Genomic DNA, 13538 nt, shown 5'->3' with positions numbered 1-13538 from the left:
TTGTGCAAAACAAATCAGTATCCCACCCAGAATTCATTTTTCAACACAATTTTAGCTTACATACTGTATTTTCCTAATTAAACCGTTGCAAATATTTTTTGAGATGATCCGAAGAGTCTTACTAAAAAATTGAATTGTAACTTGTCATTTAATCTCTCTAGTGACATCCTAATTCTACCTATAAATAGTACTACAAACATTACTCCTTAAATATTCAAATTTTTTCACATGAAGCAATCGACCAACATGACTTCAAAATTGAATATCATTAGATAATAAAAGATTTGGATCCTACAAAAAGTACTTTGAAAATCATATTGGTGTAAATGCTCTGAATAAAAGCATGCGACATTAAATTCATGAGCATACAACACCAACTTATAAATAGGGTAACTCGACATCTGATAAGCATAACTTAACATTAGAGACACTCGAAGACTCAGCATCTAAATAAAGACTCAATAAATCGGCACTAAATACTTTTATGCCAACTCGGCCCCTGAAAGGATCCTGTATACTTGGCACAACTGAAGACTGAGTTAGAAGCTTTAGGTTAGCATTGCAAATATCACCTGGGAGATCTTTGAAGAGAGATTTTGAGAGCGATTCTTATCTCCCTAGTTCAGAGAGGCCCGTGCTAATAAGTTCCATGCAATCCGGTAGGGAAACATGACTATGGATCAGTACGAGATCCAATTCTTTGAACTTAGGCAATATTCATGTTACAATAATGATGACTTACTCTTAGCTCATCATTTCATCTGAGGCTTTAAGGACTCCCTCATTAGAGAAGTTTGTATGCATCAACCTAGGACTCTTGTTCTCACTGTAGAGAAGGCACAAATTGCTGAGGAAAATCTGGCTAGAGGTTTCAGTAGTAGATCTAGTTCTCAAAACCAGAGTGCAAAGAATTCAGGGTAGGATATACAATACTCCTAGCCCTTGGGAAAGGGACAAGCTCAATCTACACCCACCCAAGGTGGTGGTAGTCACTATGGATCTCACCAAAAAGGATTCTGGACCAAAGGTGGACAAAATTTTGGTACCTTAGGTAAGGAAGGAGATAATCAAAATAGAGGACAGAAATCTCAACAAAATCATACTCCTCAAAATAATCATCAGAATTCCAGTAGAGGTAGTGCACCATATCTTAGTGCTACTCAGAGTGGTTGTGGGTCAGGACCCAACTTTTTTGGGAATTGTTATTCTTGTGGCCAGCTTGGCCATAAATCTTATGATTGTTAGATCAAACCATCTACAAGACCTAGTAAGGGTGTAGTGAGATCTAAGCCTACTATAGGAGATGTAGGTAGAAATCATAGAGTCTTTGTGGCGATTGACAACTGTCAAGCTAAGCATCAAGGTATGATAGTCAAGGCTATAGGTACATTGCATTGCATTTCAACTTCAATTTTGTTTGACTCTAGTGCTTCTGATTCTTTCATTTCACCATCTCTTGTTCAGCAATGTAGGCTAGTGGCAACGCATCAGGTTGATAGGTGGTAGGTTGAGTTAGCCATGAGTTCTAGGGTGGTTGTTGACTCATTGGTTAGGAGTTGTTGTTTGGATTTGGGAACCTTCACCACCATAGTGGATCTATGCATTCTACCTTTGGGATCGTATGAAATTTTTTTGGGCATGGATTGGTTAGCCACCCATCAGGTGAATATCAATTTCCATCATAAGGTGGTATAGTGTGTGAATGACATAGGTGGGTAGGTCAAACTTTTGGGAGTTCAAAGACTAGTCTCTCTTTGTATGATCTTAGCTAATCAGCGAAAGCAGAGTGTGCAGAAGGGTTTCCAATTTTTTCTTGTTCTCTTAGTGATCTCAAGGAAGTTGAGGGTTGTATGGTGACACTTGATGATCACCCACTCCTTTGTGAGTATGCAAATGTGTTTCCTGATGAGATTCTAGGTATGCCATCATAGCATGACATTGATTTTTAGATTGATCTTTTACTAGGAGTGGAGCTAATTTCACAAGATCCTTACCGCATGACTACTTAGGAGTTGAGTGAGCTCAAATTACAATTAGAGGAATTGTTGGCCAAGGGCCATATTCATCCTAGTTTATCCTCGTGGGGTGCACTAGTCATCTTTGTGAAGAAGAGGGATGGTTCATTGCATTTTTACATTGACTACCAATAGCTAAATAGGGTAACGGTGAAGAATCATTATCCTTTTCTGAGGATAGATGATTTTTTTAATCAGATGAAGGGAGTATGAGTGTTCTCAAAGAATTATCTTAAGTCAAGATACCATCATCTTTGTATCCAAGAAGTTGATATTCATCAGACATCTTTTTGTACACAGTATGGGCATTATGAGTTCATGGTTGTACCCTTTGGGTTGACCAATGTGCCATCAATATTTATGAGTTTGATGAATGGTGTATTTCACACTTACCTCAATCAGTGTGTCGTAGTATTCCTAGATGACATATTTATATATTCAAAGAATGAGGAGGAACATGAAATCCATTTACATCTGGCATTGCAATGCTTGAGAGACCATCAGTTGTATGGAAACTTGAATAAATGTGAGTTCTTCCAGTTAGAGGTGAAGTATTTGGGACATATCATCATGGGTGATGGAATTCTAGTAGATTCAGAGAAAATTTGTGCTATCATGGATTGGCTAGCACCCACTAATGTCTCAGAAGTTTGTAGTTTCATGGGAATGGTGAGATACTACCATTGCTTCATGAAGGATTTCTCACGAGTAGCTCATCCCATCACTTCTCCTTAGAGGAAAGGGAAGAAGTTTTTTTAGTCCGACCAGTGTGAGGTAGCATTTAATTCTCTTAAGGAGTGTTTGACTTGTGCACTAGTCATTGCAGTGCCTAATCCTATAGGTGATTTCATGGTTTGTACAGATGCTTCATTGGAAGGTGTGGGTGTGGTGTTGATGTAGGATGGTCAAGTGATTGCATATGAGTCTAGTAAACTCAAAGAAAATGAGCTTAACTACCCCACTCATGATTTGGAACTTGCAGTTGTAGTGCATGCCCTTATCTATTGGAGGCATTTTCTTTTGGGACACAAGTTTGAGTTGCATAATGATCATAGGAGCTTGCAGTATATCTTTACTCAATCAAACTTGAATGCACAATAACGTTGTTGGATGGAGTTCTTGTGTGAGTATGACTTTGATGTTCATTACATTAAAGGGAAGGAGAATGTTATCGTGAATGCTTTGAGTAGAAGGTGACATTAGGTATCAGTGATGTCATTGGGAGTGGATTTGCAAGGCTGTATCATGGAGACTTTACCTAGTGACACTTGATATCAGGAGATGAGGGCAGAGATTGAGTCTGGATGTACCCTTGAGGGGAGATTTTCAAGTTATATACTTGAGTCTGATGGACTACTGCATCACATGGGGAGTATCTATGTACCTGTGTTGGGTGATCTTTGTACCTTGGTTTTTTTGGAAGTGCATTGTGCACCATATTCTGCACATCCTGGTGTTAAGAAGATGCATGCTAATCTCAAACAGTTATACTTTTGGGCAGGGATGAGGCACGATGTTGTTGATTTTTTTGCTAGATGCCTTGAGTGCCAGAAAGTGAAGGAAGAGCTTCAGCATCTAGTGGGTCTTTTGTAGCCACATACTATTCTAGATCGAAAGTGGGATATGATATCTATTGACTTTATCACAAGGTTTCCTATGTCATCATGGAGACATGATTGTATCATGGTGATAGTGGACAAGTTGTCCAAGGTAGCACATTTTTCACCCATGAGAGCATCGTACATAGCTTCTTTTGTAGTGCATGTTTTCTTGGAGGATATTGTTTGTTTACATGGGATTCCTCGTTAGATCATCTCAGATAGAGATCCACTATTTACTTTTGCACTATGGACATCTCTCCAGCATGCTTTGGGTGTGTAGCTCAATTTTAGTTCAGCTTATCACCCAGAGACTTATGGTTAGATTGAGAGAGTGAATCAACTTGTGGACGATATGCTTTGCATGTATGTTATGAATAGGTAGGTGAAGTGGGAGGACTATTTGTACCTTATTAAGTTTGCATACAACAATGGTTATCATAGTTCTCTTGGCATGTCACCTTTTCAAGCCTTGTATGGTAGACCATGTCGTACCCCTTTTAGTTGGGATCGTTTGGAAGACCATGTTCTTTTCGGTCTAGAGATGCTTTAGGATATGGAGCAGTAGGTTTTTCACATTAGGGAGCATTTGGTTACTATTCAGGATAGGTAGAAGAAGTATACAGATGCCCATAGGTTGGATCATCACTTTTCTATTGGTGACAGGGTGTTTTTGATAGTGCATTCGAAGAAGAGCCCCATCCATTATGGGAAAGGTTCTAAGTTGGCACCATGTTTTATTGGACCTTTTGAGATCCTCAAAAGGATCGGTCCTATTGCTTATCAACAAACATTGCCCCCTAGCCTATCACGCATTCATGATGTTTTTCATGTTTCTGTGTTGAGACAATATATTCTAGATGTGACCCATGTTCTTGATTGGGATGCTTTGTAGGTAGCCAATGGGTAGCTTACTTTGGAACCCATTAATATCCTATAGCACTAGAGACTAACCTTGCAAGGTTGGGACATAGAGCAGGTAAGGGTCCAATGGGACCTAAGTGATGAGACCTCTGGAACTTGGGAGGATGCTACACAATTGAGGGGATTGTACCCCTATCTTTTTGCTGGCTTCTAGGAGTAAGCTTTTACTAGTGGGGGAGGATATAGTGCCTCTCATGTTTTGCAGTTTGTACCTTGTTTATTTTGATTCGAGAGGTACTTGATATTCTTATTTTGTACCTTATGATGATTCGAGGGTCAGATGTTATACTTGGATTCAGTACCATAGATGCTTTATTTCTATACTATTTAGTTTATCATATTTTCATGTTGATGCTGTTTTGAGATGACAATAGATCTATGAGGATATCTAGTTATATAGTTTATTGGACATATTCATTGATCATGTTATGAGATGAATTTTATGCTATGGTTATTTACTTCATTCTTGTATCTTTATGCTTTCTGTGAACATGAGTAGTGTAAGTGGATTAAATAGGTATTTTAATACATGTTGCTTTAGCTATGATATTATATGCAATTGCACTTGATCATGTATTTTAGTGTGCAAGAATTATATCCCTGGCAGTGGCACATGGAGTTAGTGATTCAGCTATTCATGTTTAGCAATGTCATCCCTATATGATTGACGTATCCTTATTTTATTTATGTTAATTAAAACCTTTCAGTGATTAGTAAATCCAAACTCATCTGCATTATGTCACTAGACCAGTGAGCATGTGTGTGCATTTAGAAGTTCACATTTGTCACAAAAGTGTTAAGTGATTTTCTGTGATTTTGGGTTTTCGGGTTTTAAATCTTTTTGGATTTAATTTCTAGCAGCTTTGCCTTAGGTGAAATTCTATTATGGATAATAACCTCTCTTTTTTTGGATCAATTCAGAGTTTAGCTACTATAGTTGGCTATTTTCCCTAATCGAGTATTCACTCGAAAAGTTAATAAGTTTTGGAAAAGTGAATTCATTATTCACTTCTCACTTTTTAGAAATTGAATTTTTGAGAGCAATTTGGAAATCCTCTTCTAAAGGATTATTCTTTTGTTTGTTCTGGGAGTTGTGAGCATGGGATCTTCATGAGGTTGGTCTTGTTGGATTCAGCCTAAGGAGTTTATGCTTTGCCATCACTTTTAGTATATTTAGCGAGATATTTATTTTATTGTGCAGGTTTCAGATTCTACCCATTTTGCTATCAAGTAAGGCCTTCCTGTCTTATTGATTTTACTCTATTTTAGATTCTATTTCTTGTAGCAATATGTTAGAAGGTTGTGAACTAGTGTTCCCCTCCATTTTTGTATGCTAGTTCTGCCTGGATGGTCGGGTATGAATGTTTTTCCCTATTTTTGAAATGGGGTTTGGGTTTTTGAGCTGTTATGCTGGCCATTTTTGCATATGGTGTCTAATTCCTTTTATTTTTAGATTTTTGGGATTTTTGAACCCAAAGGCCAAATGGATTTTAATTTTGAAATTTTTTCAAAATTGGGGTTTTTACCTCATTTTGTGTGCCACCCTTTTTTCTTCAATTTGCTTGGCACAATGTGGTTCATGGACTTAGATGATCTATTTGGATATCTGTTAGACGATGCTTGCACTTTATGTTGCATTGGGATGCATGTGGCATCTGTCATCCTAGTTATGTTTCAGTTGATTGACTTCTATTTGCATTCTCTTCTTATCTTTTTGTATGATCTTCATGATGGTGGTGTGCCACACACGTGCACATCTATTGGGTGACCTGCAGGGCCCAATCTTTTGTGGTACTTCTAAAAGTTGTGATATTGGGGTTGGGTTGGGAGTTTGCATGCCTACGGTCACTCATCGCTAGATGAGCATGGGTAGGGTAGGGTAGCATATGAAGGGGGCTTCTATCTCATAGCCTAGTGACCTTGTCCCATAAGGTTGGCATGAAGAAGCTTTAAGTAAGTGATAACTAAAGTAAAACATAAAGGTGGTAATACATATAAGATAATTAAAAAGGAATTGTGTGCCTTCTATTGGGAAGTTGATGTTGCCTAGAATTGTGCACCTTCCATTGGGAAGTTGATGCTGCCAATACTAGCTTGGGCTTATCAATGCCAAGCGACTCTCCATGATGTTAGTCCCTACATAGTAGCCTATTGAGATGTTTGACCTGGACCTATAGTTATGCATTGTCTTTGTCTTGGGTTCAATCATCATACTGCTTGGCATGTGTGTTAGCCATGGATGTTGTTTTGTGTGTTTGTGGTTGGATCATTATTTCCATTAGTATGGCAGGTGTGGAACTATGGGTTTCACATGGTTGGGAGGTGTAGCTACCTTCACCACTTCTAGGGACCAATGTACAAAGATGGTCCATTATTCTAGTGTGACCATGGCTGGATGTTTCAATTTGTACTTTGGTTCACAGAGTATGCGTCTTGTGATATATGTTTTCATTGGGATGTTGTTACTATGTTTAGATGGGGTTAGTTTTAATGCATTCCATATTAAGATGATTAGCATGTGGTAGGTGATGTTATCTACTTAGTAGGTTTATCTTATGCTTTACTACTAGCATATTAGATTTCCTTTGATTTTGTAGCATGTTTTAGTAGTGACATCCCTATTACAATAGTACTGATGATCTAATTGATGGCTTGGGATGCTATGTTTAGGGGATGGCTAGGGCCCATGATGGTCTGATGATGCCATTGATGGTTAGGAGGAACTGCGTACTTAGTTGGTTATTCTATACATTGTGATGTTCTTTTAGTTATTGCGATGTTGTTTTCATGCAATGCAATGTTTACTTCAATATTTTTCTCTTCACTGCTTATTAAAGGGTTAGATGCAGATTGAATCTTTTAGTAGTGTGCTCAAGTGTTCATGCCTTGAATTGTGGATCTAGTACTCCCCGGTGTGGAGGTTTTATTCTCTATTTTTCCCTTTTTGTGTTTCTATGGCCAATATTTTATCAGCATGGTGCGACATAATAATGTATCGCACGCCCATAGAAACTATGTCATATGATACTGGAAAGTATTGCACACCTCTTGGAGAAATATCATGTGATACTGGAAAGTGTTGCACCTCCTTTGGAGAAATGTCATACGATACCCTAAAAGTATCCCACGCTTTGAGAAAAGTATTGCCTTGTCCCTAAAAATGTCACCCTCTTTCTTAAGAAATGTTGCATGATACTTTCTAATGCTATATTAAAGTATTGCATATTTTTTGTAAAAACATGTGTGAGCTGGAAACGAGCACTTTTTGACTTGGTCTGAACTTTTTGAGAGTTGTTTTGGATACCCTTTTTGTTGTTCTTCAACCCTATGGTGTTGCATTTTGGTTTTGAAGTTGTTTTCTTTCGATTCCAGTTTGCATGTTTCTGTTGTAGTCCTTCAAGGTTTAAAATATATTGTTGAAGTATAAGTTGATGTATATTTAATTCCTTATACTTAAGATATATTTTAATATATGCGAAGATTCATTTGAGATGGGTTTTAGACCTCTACGGGCTAAAATATAGATTCTAGGAAATTTTAGGGCTTCAGGATTTCAGATTTAGCCAATTTTTTAGGAGTCAGCTTATGTCTTTTAGCTTGGTAGAATCTTTGATGTTTTCTTGGTTGTCTTTTGGTTGGTAGTGGCATTTTGAGATCCATTGGTGCTTGGTTGTTTATCTGTCTTCTGTTGCAATCTTTGGGATCCGTGTATGTTGTTATCATGTACACTTGCACACAAAAAAATATATCTTGCTTGTATTTCATCCTTGTTTCCAAGGATCTTTGGGTGGGGCATTACACATACCATGATCTTGGGGTTTTATTAATTCTATACACTTCTTTGTTAAACTTTTAGATGATTTTCATCTTTTTAGGTTATATAAATCCTTCAGTTTGTTCAATATATACTTTCTGCTTGAGTATCCACTTGAAAATTAATATTTAACATCCATTTGATAAACTTTGAACTTCTTGTATCTAGCATAGGCCAACAATGTTCTTACTCCTTCCAATCTTGCCAAAGTTGAAAACATTTCACCATAATCAATTCTTTCATCTTGTGCATAACCTTTGCAAACTAATCTTATCTTGTCCTTGACTACTTCTCTATTCTCATTTAACTTATTTCTAAAAATCCATTTGGTTTCAAAAAAAACTTTACTAGCATATCTTTGTACTAATGTCTATGTATTCTTTTTCTTTATCTAATCAATCTCCTCATTCATAAAACTAACCTAATATTCATTATGCAATGTAATTGTTAGTGTTCTTGGTTCAAAATCAACTATGAAATGAGTATCTCTTAATTTATTTCTTATTTGTACTCCAACAATCCTATCTCCAATTATCTATTTAGGTGAATGATTATTCCTTGCATATGTGGCCAATATAGGTTTTGTCCTTTGATTTTCCACACTTCCTTCACTCAATAGAGGCTTAGCTTCCTACTTGGGTTGAAATATTTGATTCTCAAGTAAGGCATGATGTAACTCAAGTGTCATAGATCAATTGTTGGTAGCTCTACGTTGTAACTCGGGTAGAGTATTAGGTGCCTCTTCATAGACATATACAAACTTAATTTAATCTTGAGGTGGCTCCTTTCTTTCCACATCATTTGTTTCTAAAGATACATCAAATTAATCTAATATTTATACTCTCAATCATCTTTTTAGTACTTTTTTCAAACATTTATAAGATTTACTATTAGATGAATAACCAAGCGATATACCTTCACCTCCTTTAACATCAAGTTTAACATCCCTTGTATCTTTGTGAATATAACACCTGCTTCAAAATATTTTGAAATGACTAACATTTAGTTTATGACCATACGAAAGTTCATTTGGTGTGTTGTTTGTTCCTTTCTTTAATTAAACTTAGTTGAAAATGTAAACAATAGTATTGTTGAGCTGTTGTTTTGCACAGTTCTTAATGGTAGGAATACTTTTGAACTCATCTCTTGAAAATCTAATTTGAGGATCAACTCCAAGGTTTTGGGTGATCTCATGACCTACTGAAATCCATTCAATTGAATATAAATGTGAATGTTCATGAGGAGGCCTTTGTTGGTTCTAAATAATTCAGTTAAGATTTGAATCTGCTTGCTATCTCAAAAGAATAACCTCACAAAAAGGAATATATTTTTGTATTTTCTATTTTTAATGATGGATGCAATCTAACAATGCAACTATATGAATTCCTAATTTAACAAAGGGGTTAGTAAATAAAATAATGAAGGTAAAGTGATAGTAAATTTAATCAAATAAAATGGAAAGTAAAATCCTAATGGACATAAACCACGGTAAAAACACATCTATGAGTTAAGCCTTTGAAAAGATGGATGGATAACTGATGAAAATAGAAGAAATGCTTCCTTAATTCCACTGATGCAATCATCAATTGGAATTCAATAACTATAAGGTGTTTCACTTTTCATCAAATTGAAAAGCCACAAAAAATGCACTCATGCAAGACAACAAGTTATGTAGAAACAATATGACGATCTCTTCTCAAACTAAGTACATCCGTAGAATTTGTAAACTAGTAGTAAACACCAAAATTAAAAGATCGCACAACCCAAACAATGCAATAAAACTATTGGCTCAATTACATCCCATGAACATACATTCACAAAAATATAACACACTTATTCAAGAATCACTACACTCCAAATGCAAGCACCAACAACATATATTATTGCATCAAAATAGTGGTTGCGTTGACTACACATTGCATTCCTAAATTTATAAGAAATATTCTCCTCAATTTTTCCTGAGAGTAAGAGATATCTTTATGCAATCATATGCTTCTAAACTAATAAAACAAATCTAATTATGTACAAAATGACTATCTAATTGGTGCTAAGTAGGACTCTAGCCATATTTATATCATTAATTGGATGCATGAGCCTTTACCTGTCATAAAACAAAGAAAGCATGAGAAAATATGAAAGAGAAAGTCTTCAGTTGATGTAGAAGTGTTTGCAAGTACCAAAAATAGGAACTCCTTCTTCACTAGGCATCTATAGAGTTAAACTACTGTCAAAATGTGTTTCTGATTCATGGAAAGCTCTAAATTTAGAACTAGTAGTTGACTATAAATGCACCTCTAAATTTCTCAAAATCTCCAAAACACTACTAAAAAAGTGCACATACGCACCTGGTGCACTAGCATAGTAGTGCACCTCAGAAGTAGGTTCCACAAATTGCAAAATTTCACTAAGTGTCAAAATCAAAATTTTGGCTTCTAGGTTTGTTCCCCTTTATACCAAAGCTATGTCTAGGTATTTTCCCTTGAATTTCTTGATTATCTTAGAGACTTCAATTGCATCTAGAAAATCTAAGGCTTCATATTTGTCTTTCACCTTCTACATGTAGTTGTCGACCTCGATACTAGTTTCCACAAAATCTCCTAATTTCACATCTAGATCTAACAATGCCTACTCTATTCTAAATGCTTTCCCAATGTCATCATCATTGGCAACTTCTTCAAAAAAATTATGGAATTTCTCAACTACTACCTCTATAGGTATTAACTTCTCTCATGCATCATCCTAAAAAATGTCTAAACATGCATCACTATAATGCTTCTTAGCTTCCAAAATTTTCTCCTCGACTTGATCCTTGAGCTTGTGAATCTCTACATGTAATGTCTCCATTACTTTTTTAATATTTTCAATATTTTCAATCCACTCATCAATCTTTTCTAACTCCTCAGCTATGTATACATCCATCAACATCTAATACTTTTGGCCTTTAATTGCTTGTAATGCCTACAAATCCTTCCCCTAGGTTTGTATCTCATCCATCAAATCAAAATCTTGACTCAAAATGGCTAATAGACTATCCATATTCTCATGTATTATGTGTAATAGCTTAAAATTTCCCTACCTTTTTCCTCAAAAATTTCTCTCCACTATTGACAAGTGCTCAAAAATGGATCTAATTGGTTCATATCCCTATCTCTTCTCTTGAGTGTAGTGTTCAAGGTTTCCTCAAGGTTTGTAGGATCTAGGGAACCAACAACTTCTCTTAGATATCCTTTTAGGATTTCATTTTTTTTCCAAAGTGTTATCAACTCCACCCCATCCTATTCTAAGCTCTTGAATACCTATTTTATTCCTATTGTAACCATCAGCTTAGTGGTATCCAAGGTAGGTTTCCTAAGCACAATCACCCTAATCTGATAATTGCATGGAGTCAATTCTTCAACATTTGAATATGGAGGAGGGATAGCTACATGAACATATAGGTCCCAGTTCTAATCACTCAAGCCAAAGGCTAATGCTTGTACATCCTTTTGAGGAGATTTAGGATTCCTTAGGACTTCGATCAATTCCATCCTATGCTCCTCCTCTATGGTTAATAGTTGCTTCTTATTTCTTATTATTTCCTTCCTCAACCACCTTAGGATATGCTCCAATAGAGATTTCCCTTTTGAGGACAAAGGAGTCTTCTCAACAATGTCTTTTCCCTTATCTCCCATTTCTAGAGTCCTCTCCTTTTGTACAATATCTACACTAGGAGTCTCTATATCTTTGGAGTCCACAATTATTACCTCACTATCTTAGGAATTTTTTTGAGGTTGTTCACTTATTTTCCATTCTTTTGACACTTCCTTTGTAGATGCTTATTCTAGCTCTCCCTCTTGCCCTACCTGAACCTATTCTTCTTTGGTGCCTGGAGGTAGAGGGGTAGTTAATCCCTTGTCTACACAAAATGTGACTTGCACTAGGGATGATAGAGCTACCTCAAGTCCTTATGGCTTGGGTGGCAACTAACTCCAATCCTCCTATTGAGATCATTTGGTTGGAGTGTCTCTTATCTTATCCCCAACCAATTCAATACCCATGGGCATAAAATCAAAATCTAACATCTACAAGACATTAGTGCCCTCTAAATCCTAATCATCTATCCATTTCATTTCAACTTTAGCTTCTCCTTGGCCTTGCTCAGCTAGTGGCACTTGAGGATCATCTTGAACTTGTGTGGCTTCCACATTCTCTATCCCTTTTACATTTTCTTCTCCCTACTATGGAGGTGCCTAAGTCACTTCTTCTTTCGGCTTGGTTTATTGAGGAGAAGTATTTTTCTCTTTCCTCTACCTTTATCTTTTTGAGCCTTATAATACCCAACTAGTCTATCAAGTTGGTATATTATCTTAGGTCTCACTAGAAACTAGGCTTTAAATGTAGACACTATGACCTTAGCTCCTTGACCTTTAGCTGGGTGGGCTTGAGCATGAAATACTACTATTGGAGGAATAGGATCAAGTTTGAAAGGTCTCTTGATCCAATCCTTTGTCAGTTTGATGACATTCCTTTCCTTGTGATTAATGTCTGAGTTCTCTTCTTTGTCAATCTTGGCATTCATAATAGGTCTATCACAATGTTATCCCTATTGAACAATGGATTGAGTAGATCCTCTATATCTTGTTGCACAATCTTCAATGGGATCTTATTCTTCAAAGCCCTTTCTATCAGAAATAGAGTCATCCTATAATAATCACTTATGTAGATATTGTAGTCATCTGCTATGTTCATCCAATGATCCTCACTCGCATCCTCATGTTGAAATGTCTTACTAGCTAGATGTTCCATCGTTCTAATTTTATCAAAATAGGGCTATAGAGAATTATATTCTTCTAAGGGATATTGATCCCATTCACACTCAAAATATGCAATGTCTCATCTCTGATCCACAATGAATGGTCATATCACAATAGGCCATACCCATGTTACTTTGTGCTATTTACTTTCTCTGTCATATGCAGACAAGAGCTATTGAATGACCTCCAAGATTATAAGCCTATTGCTTGGATATCTTGGGAGCTTCTTAGGATTGATAGTTGTGGCCACTACCCTTGAATATGTGAATGTTTAGCATTGGATGTAATAAGCTCCAACCTTTGAGATCTTTGTAGCCACCTCTTATGAAATCCTTTTCACATAATCTCATTCGATGAACCAAATTATTGTGAATATGAAAGCATCATTTAAAAT

This window comes from Cupressus sempervirens, chromosome 6, assembly GCF_028749045.1.
Source record: "Cupressus sempervirens isolate cs-2001-9-10 chromosome 6, ASM2874904v1, whole genome shotgun sequence".
In the NCBI taxonomy this organism is placed as follows: Eukaryota; Viridiplantae; Streptophyta; class Pinopsida; order Cupressales; family Cupressaceae; genus Cupressus; species Cupressus sempervirens.
Note: the sequence above shows the minus strand (reverse complement) of the source record.